Below are 7,702 nucleotides of genomic sequence, written 5' to 3' on the forward strand. Positions count from 1 at the left end.
ATTGATTGGTACAGTCCTTTCATTCATTCATTGTCAGTCATATTTATTGAGCACTCACTGTGTGAGGAGCACTGTATTAAGTACTTGGGAGATTACTGCAGTGACCGTTGTGTGGATTGACTGTCAGTTCCTAATTGGCCATTTTAGCCATTTCTTTTACTGTTTTTCTCTTTAGTCTCCATGTTCTCTACTGCCCAGTACTGGGACTACAAGCAGTAGGATAAGTGTGGCAGATTGGGGGAAGATCAACTGGGTAATGTCCACATTGTGAAGGACGGTCCATGCTGTGTTCATTCCATGAATCAAAAGAGAGCTTTGATACTCAGGGCCACATGCAGTCGTTGAGGCAAGTAGCCAACAGCTGACCTCATTCGGCCTTCCAAATACCCTCTAGGGTGTGGGCAAAAATTAATGTAATTTTAAAGTGAATCTTTGTCTTCAGGCACATCCAGGGCATTGATTGATGACCAGAACCAAGCCAATCCTTTTCTAGGCAATTACACTGTGTAGCCTCCTTTTGCATGTACACAACTATTAATTCAGATGACAAGAAGCAAGGCAAGGTCACCAAATTAACTGCTGCTCAATTAGTTTCATTTCATTTCTTTTTATTAAATTCCATTGAAGATCTGTCCATGTTATATATTCCAAAGGCTCCTGGATATAGCCTATTCAAGAGTCTCTTAAACAAGCCTTCTTTCTTAATAGTCTGTGAAGTAAAAGGATAAATATGCTTATAACCTTTGCATTGGCACAGGTTCAAGACCTGATCATATGGAGACAGACAATTTTAGTCTTCAATACTTTGTCTTTCATAGACTAGGACTGTGATCTCTTCTGGGTATGGTTAATCATATGAATACCACAAAGTTTTCAGAAATACTGTTCACCTTGTTTTCCTAATGAACCTTTGACATAAAGTACCATGTTCTATTGTTTGGAATCAGTCTGGGCCCGATCTTACAATGGAAAAATGCACATTATAAATCTAATGAAATATAAAACCAGACAATGGGTGACCACACAATAAAGAGGCCTTGTGATATTTATTTTAATTTCCACTCCATCAGTGGTTAGATTTCTAAAAGAATAAAATGATTGCTGTCACTACTTCAAGACAATAAATATTTTTCACTCAATCATATTTATTGGACATTTGCTGTATGTGGACTACTATACTAAGTGTTTGGGAGAGTACACTATAACAGAGTTGGTAGACATGTTCCCTGCTTATGAGATTACAGTTTGGAGGGAGCTTAGAGTCTACAAGGGATATTTGCTGATGAGATTAGTAGCATCATTTATTCATTCAGTCAATCATATTTATTGAGCACAGAGCACTCTACTAAGCACTTGGGAAAGTATGATACAGCAGTAAAGAGAGACAATCCCTGCCCACAACGAGCTACTGATGTAAATAAATAAAATTACAGCTATATACCTAAGTGCTATGGGGTGGGAAGAGGGGGGAAGAGCAAAGGGAGCAAGTCAGGGTGATGAAGAAGGAAATGGGCAATGAGGAAAAGTGGAGATTAGTCTGGGAAGGCCTCATGGAGGAGATGGGCCTCCAGTAAGGCTTTGAAGGGGAAGAGAGTAATTTTCTGGCAGATTTGAGGAGGGGAGGTGTTCCAGGCCAGAGGTAAGACGCAGGCCAGGGGTGGCGGAGGGACATCCAGAATTCAAGTCTCAAAAAATGGATACAAGTATTTTCTAAGATAATTACATCAGATCACTGATAAATCAAACCACAGATTCATTTGGAGGTTAATTATCAAAAAATAACTTCTTTTTAGGGGATTTCAGCTATAAAAAAAATCAACATTTAGGTGATTACCTGTCAGACTGGTGGATAGCACAGTAGCTAAACAAGCTCAGACTTTTTCCATATGTTCTCAGAGTTTGCAATATGTAGTTTTCCAGTAACCCTTCAGCCAAGGGACAAAGTTATGTTCAATGGTGGTTAGATTAATTTTCTCACACCAATTTTCCTAAATGGCGTCACTGGCTGAACAGCTTTTCTTTCTTCCAGGTGGCTGAGTTACACATAGAGACAGCATTGCCCTTGTGTCAAACCCTATCATTTGATTCATGCTGATTTCACTCTCATTTGCATTACTTCTGTATTCAGGGCAGACATTTTATCACTGGATCTAATCCAAGTCTCTTATCTTTTAGCTTCTCTGATGACCTGGTAATTCACAGAGAAATAAATAATAGTGCATACGGATTAGATTAAAAAAAAAGAAAGATCATGTCAAACTGACAAATGTACCAAGGGATGAGATAATGATTTTGGGAGATAAAGCAAATAGGACTTCGGAGGGTCCAAAGTGATAAACAGAGCAGTGGTTCTATCTAGGGGCAATCATAGAGATGGTCAGGAGAATGAGATGCAGAGCGATACTCATTCCAGAAACACTTTGGTCATTCCAGAAACACTTTGAAGTGCTTCTCTGTTCTTGTCATCACCATCATCATCATCACTATCATTGTCACCATCAATAGTATTGAGTGCTTACTGTGTGCAGAGCACTCTACTAAGCACTCAGAAGAGAACGAATGAATACATACCACAGAGTTGGTAGTCACATTCCCAGCCTACAGCGAGCTTCCGTTCTAGAGGGGGAGACAGACATTCATGTCTCATAACCCTCCATTGGCTTCCCATCTAGATAAATCTTCCCAACTGAATTCAAGGCTCCTCGGCAATTATCCTCACCTTGGATTCACGCACTTTTCACCTGCTACTTCCCTGTTCATTCTCTTCACTCTGCCCAAATTTGCTTTCTAGTAGTATCTCACTTTAAACCCTTCTGCCCCCATCCTCTCATTCACAGTGTTCTCCCAGCTTGTAACTCCCTCCCTCTCCAAATCCATCAAACCTCAGCTCTCCACATACTTAAAGCCCTCCAAAACCCCTCCTCCTCCAGTACACTTTCTCTGTTTAGTCCTCAGCACCTCAAGCTGTAAAAACCCACCAAATATTTCCAGAACATATATAGAGATATAGATATCTATCTATAAATATTATCAAAACATTTTTCCCCTCCCCTTTTCCCTCCCTGATAGTCAGCTTCAAATATTTTCTCTCCAATAGCTTCTTCCCCACTGCTTTCAAACATGCTCATGTCTTTCCCTTCCTTACAAAACATTCCACTGATAAACCTCATCTCCCTCCTACCATACTTCTCCATGTTCCTTGAGCGAGTTTTCTACAGCCATTGTCTCCAGTTCCTCTCCTCCAATTCTCTCCTTGCTTACTCCAATCTGACTCCCACCCCCTTCACTCCACAGAAACTGTCTTCTCAAAGTCACAAATTATCTTCTTGCCAAATTCAACAGCCTCTACTCCATCCTAATCCTCTTTGATTATTCAGCTGACTTTGACACTGCCGATCACCCCCTTCTCCTGGAAACATTATCCAACCATGGCTAATCTGACATGGTCCTCTCCTGATTCTCCTCCTGCCTCTCTGGGTGCTCGTTGTTAGTCTTTTTCATGGGCTTCAACTCCGCTTCTCACCCCTAACTGTGGGTGTCCCTCAAGGTTCAGTTAAGTGTCCCCTTCTAATCTCCATCTATACCCTCTCCCTTGGGAAATTATTTTCACTTCCATGTCTTCAACTACTGCCTCTATGTGGATGATTTCCAAATCTACATCTCCAGTCCTGATCTCTCTCCCTCTCTGCAGTCTCTCATTTCCTTCTGCCTTCAGGGCATTTCTATTTGGATGCCCTCCAATCACCACAAACTTGACATGTCCAAAACAGAACTCCTTATCTTCCCTACCCAAACCCTGTCCTCCCCATTACTTTCTCATCACTGTAGACAAGATCACTATCCTTCCTGTCTCACAAGCCCATAACCTCAGTGTTATCCTTGACTCCTCTCTCTCATTCAAACCATATATTCAATCTATCACTAAATCCTGTTAGTTCATCCTTCACAACATCATTAAAATCCGTCCTTTCCTCTCCATTCTCTCTGCTACCATGTTAATCCAAGCACTTATCCTATCCTGCCTTGACTACTGTATCAGCCTCCTTGCTGACCTCCCTGCCTCCTGTCTCTCTCTTCTCCAATCTATACTTCATTCTCCTGCTTGGATGAGTTTTCTATAAAACGTTCAGGCCATGTTTTATGACTCCTCAAGAAAGCCCAGTAGTTGCCTTTCCACCTCCGCATCAAAGAGAAACTCCTTACCATCAAGTTAAAAGCATTCAATCACCTGGCCACCTCCTACCTCGCCTCACTATTCTCCTACTACAACCCAGCCTACCCACTTCACTCTTCTAATGCCAGCCTACTGACCATACCTCAATCTCCTCTTTTGCTACTGACCTCTTGCCCACATCTTACCTCTGGACTGGAATGCCCTCCCTTTTCATATCCAAGAAACAATTACTCTCCGCACTTTCATAACCTTTTTGAAGGCACATCTCCTCCAAGAGGCCTTCCCACTAAGCCTTCATTTCCTCTTTTCTCACTCCTTTCTGCGTTGCCCTGACTTGCTCTCTTTATTCATTCCCCCCTCCCAGCCCCACAGCATATGCATAATTTATTTATTCACATTAATGTCTGTATTCATTAATGTCTATGTATCCATCTAGACTGTAAGCTCTTTGTGGGCAGGGAATGTGTCTGCTATATTGTTGTACTGTACTCTAAGTGCTTAATATAGTGCCCTGCACACTGCAAGTCCTCAAGAAATAAATACATCTAATCACCCAACCTACTGAATGATCAATGTTCTGAGTCATATACTTGCAGAGAACTCTGTTTTGGATAAAGGTTGTCTCATCAGTAGAACAGATAGCCTCCTCTTGAAGAGACTGGCAGATCTACCAATGAGAATAATCATTACATCATCATCATAATATATTAAGGGTTTACTGTGTATTGATCACTGTACTAAGTTCTGGGTAGATACAATATGCAGATCAGAAACAGTCCTTGAGCCAAATGTGACTTACAGTCTAAGGAGGGAGGAAAACAGGCATTTAATCCATATTTTACAAGTGAAGAAACTGGGACCCAGAGAAGTTAAGTGACTTGTCCAACGTCATCCAGCAGGCCAAAATAAATGTCATAGAGTTGCCATCTGGACTCTATCCACTTCCTCCCTCCTCACCTTGGAACACCCATTCCTTCTGCCCAGGTTACACACAACCACTGCTGTGACTTGAAGAAAAGTGTCCCTGGGTATGAAGGGAGAAAGCCTTCGCTGAGAATCTCAATTTGCCTTGCTTTCAGGCCCATGCCCCACCCCTCCTCACCTGCAGAGCTCCATTTGGACAGGATATTCAAACATATTGCCCATACCTCATCCTGTTCATCATGTACTCCTAAGAATACATGCTTCATGCTTCTTTCATCGAGTAATGCTTTGCACATTCATTGTCATGTCTTATGCCATCGAGACACTTCCAACCCATTGAGACACCAAAGACACATCTCTCCCAGAATATCTCCACCTGTTATAATTCTGGTAGTAGATCCAGAAAATTTTCTTAGTAAAAATACAGAAGTGGTTTGCCATTGCCGCCTTCAGGGCACTCAACTCGAGCCTCCGTCCTTGACTCTCACCCATGCCGCTGCTTCCCAGCATGAGTGAGTTTTGACTTGTAGCAGACAGCCTTCCACTCGCTAGCCACTGCCCAAGCTAGGAATTGAATGCATAGGCCTCTGCTTGACTCTCCCTCCCATAGCCAAGACTGGTAGCATAGTGGAAACTCTCCAAGGGGTGATCCTGAGAAGGAGTCATTTTACTAGAGGGTCTTTTTTTAGCAGCTTCTTCCATGTATTGGTCTGGTGCGTCAAAAATGCAGGTGTGCATCTGCCTTCTACTCTCCTTTTCCAGATCTTACAGAGTTAGAGAATTTTTCATTTCAGTCCATTTTCAATTCTTTAATATGCTAGGGTAAGTAAGCAAATTCCCTGGGTGAACAATCTGACAGAATAATTAGTGCTTGCCAAAGGATTTATCTTCCCTGGCTTATTTCAGAGTTACAACAGAGTTTTTTGCAAGTAATGGATATACATAGCAAATCATCTTTACTGCGTTCTAACAGACACAGCGTTCAGTGAAAGACCCTGCTCTACTCACACATTTCACCAGTGTAATTGTTTTTGTGCATCACAATGATGGGCTTCTGATCCGCACAGCGGATTTATAGTAATAGGTTGTCAAGAACATTCACTCAGGGCTCAGGGCAATGGTGGGTGCAAAGTCACCAGAGTGGAGAAGCAGCCTGGCCTAGTGGATAGAGCAGGGTCCCAGGAGTCAGAAGGCCATGGGTTCTAATTCCAGCTCTGCCACTTGTCTGCTGTGTGACCTTGGGAAAATCACTTCACTTCTCTGGGCTTCAGTTGCCTCTTCTATAAAATGGGGACCGAGAATGTGAGACACACATGGAACAGGGACTGTGTTCAGCCCAATTTGCTTGTACCCACCCAAGTGCTTAGTAAAGCAGTTGGCACATAGTAAGTGCTTAACAAATATCACAATTATTATTAATGTAGAAAGGCAACAACAACAATGGATTAATAATAATTATAGTATTTTTAAGCACTTATATGTCAAGCACTGTTCAAAGCACTGGAATAAATGCAGATTGGTTGGACACAGTCCTTGTCCCAAATGGGGCAAGTTAAGTGACGTGCCGAAGATCACACAGCAAGCAAATGGCAGAGCTGGGACTAGAACCCAGGTCTTCTGACTACCAGACTCGTACTTCTTCCTCTAGGTCATGCTGCTTCCTAATGAAAGTAGGTCAGAGGTCCCTAATCTGAACAGAAAGTTCAGCTCTCTCTGAATTCTTAATAGTAAAGTGAAGACTTACAACTTTCTTCTAGACTGTGAGCTCCTTTGTGTGTCTGCCAACTCCGTTATATTGAACTCTCCCAAGTGCTTAGTACAGTGCTGGGCACCTATAAACATTCAGTAAATACAATCGATCAATTGATTTGGGGGAGAAGACAGGATTCTAAATCAACACTTTAATAACCCGTCTCAAACTTCTCTATCTCAGTAACTTGCTCTGTGATAATGAGCCTTAGCCCATAAGTCTCTTGTCCGAGATAACCACTGACAACTGCCCTACATTGATCCAAAACATCTCCCTCTTCTCAACTCATTGATTTGTATTGGTATTGTTTATGCCGAGTTTGGTGAATTAGAGTGGAAACATTTTGGATCAAATAATGCAGAACAATTAGATATCCTTAAGACTCAGACTTTAAACCGTTGAAAATGCATCTCCTTGGGACATGGCCAAAGATGAGGAGGCTTGGGGAAACTACCATCCTTACTCAAGGAATTTTGGCATTCATTCTGGGGCTTAGATAAGTCCTTATCTGCTGCTATTAGTGAAACTTACTAACTAATCCAAGATTCCATTTCTGTGTGTTGCCCCTACCTCTGTTTTCTGTTGATGAAGACTCAAGGAGCTCTCCTAATCCTCAAAAGAAAAGGGACTCTTCCTTATCAGAACCTACCTGCAAAAAGAATTGCAACACCTTGAACATCAACTCCTTCTTAACTACTTTCAACTATTTCAGCTTTTTTAACTTAAACTGGCTGAATTTTGCTGTAATTGCCAGATCAGGATTATTCACGTGAGATGGCTTATCACTCTTTCATGAAACAAAATACACATTTCAGTTTGATTATGAGTGAACGTAATTCCATTCTTGAAAAAAC

General features: G+C 41.7%; 1 long non-coding RNA gene across 1 annotated transcript; it reads right to left on the bottom strand.

Moving 5' to 3' along the window:
* Positions 1-587: 587 nt before the first annotated feature.
* LOC114809057 lies at positions 588-7,498 on the bottom strand. Its single transcript, XR_003756815.1, has 3 exons — positions 7,419-7,498; positions 1,835-2,188; positions 588-709 (listed from the first exon to the last, which is right to left on the bottom strand). It is a non-coding gene; the product is annotated as an uncharacterized LOC114809057 (long non-coding RNA).
* Positions 7,499-7,702: the final 204 nt, after the last annotated feature.

Source organism: Ornithorhynchus anatinus, chromosome 2 (genome assembly GCF_004115215.2).
Source record: "Ornithorhynchus anatinus isolate Pmale09 chromosome 2, mOrnAna1.pri.v4, whole genome shotgun sequence".
Taxonomy (NCBI): domain Eukaryota; kingdom Metazoa; phylum Chordata; class Mammalia; order Monotremata; family Ornithorhynchidae; genus Ornithorhynchus; species Ornithorhynchus anatinus.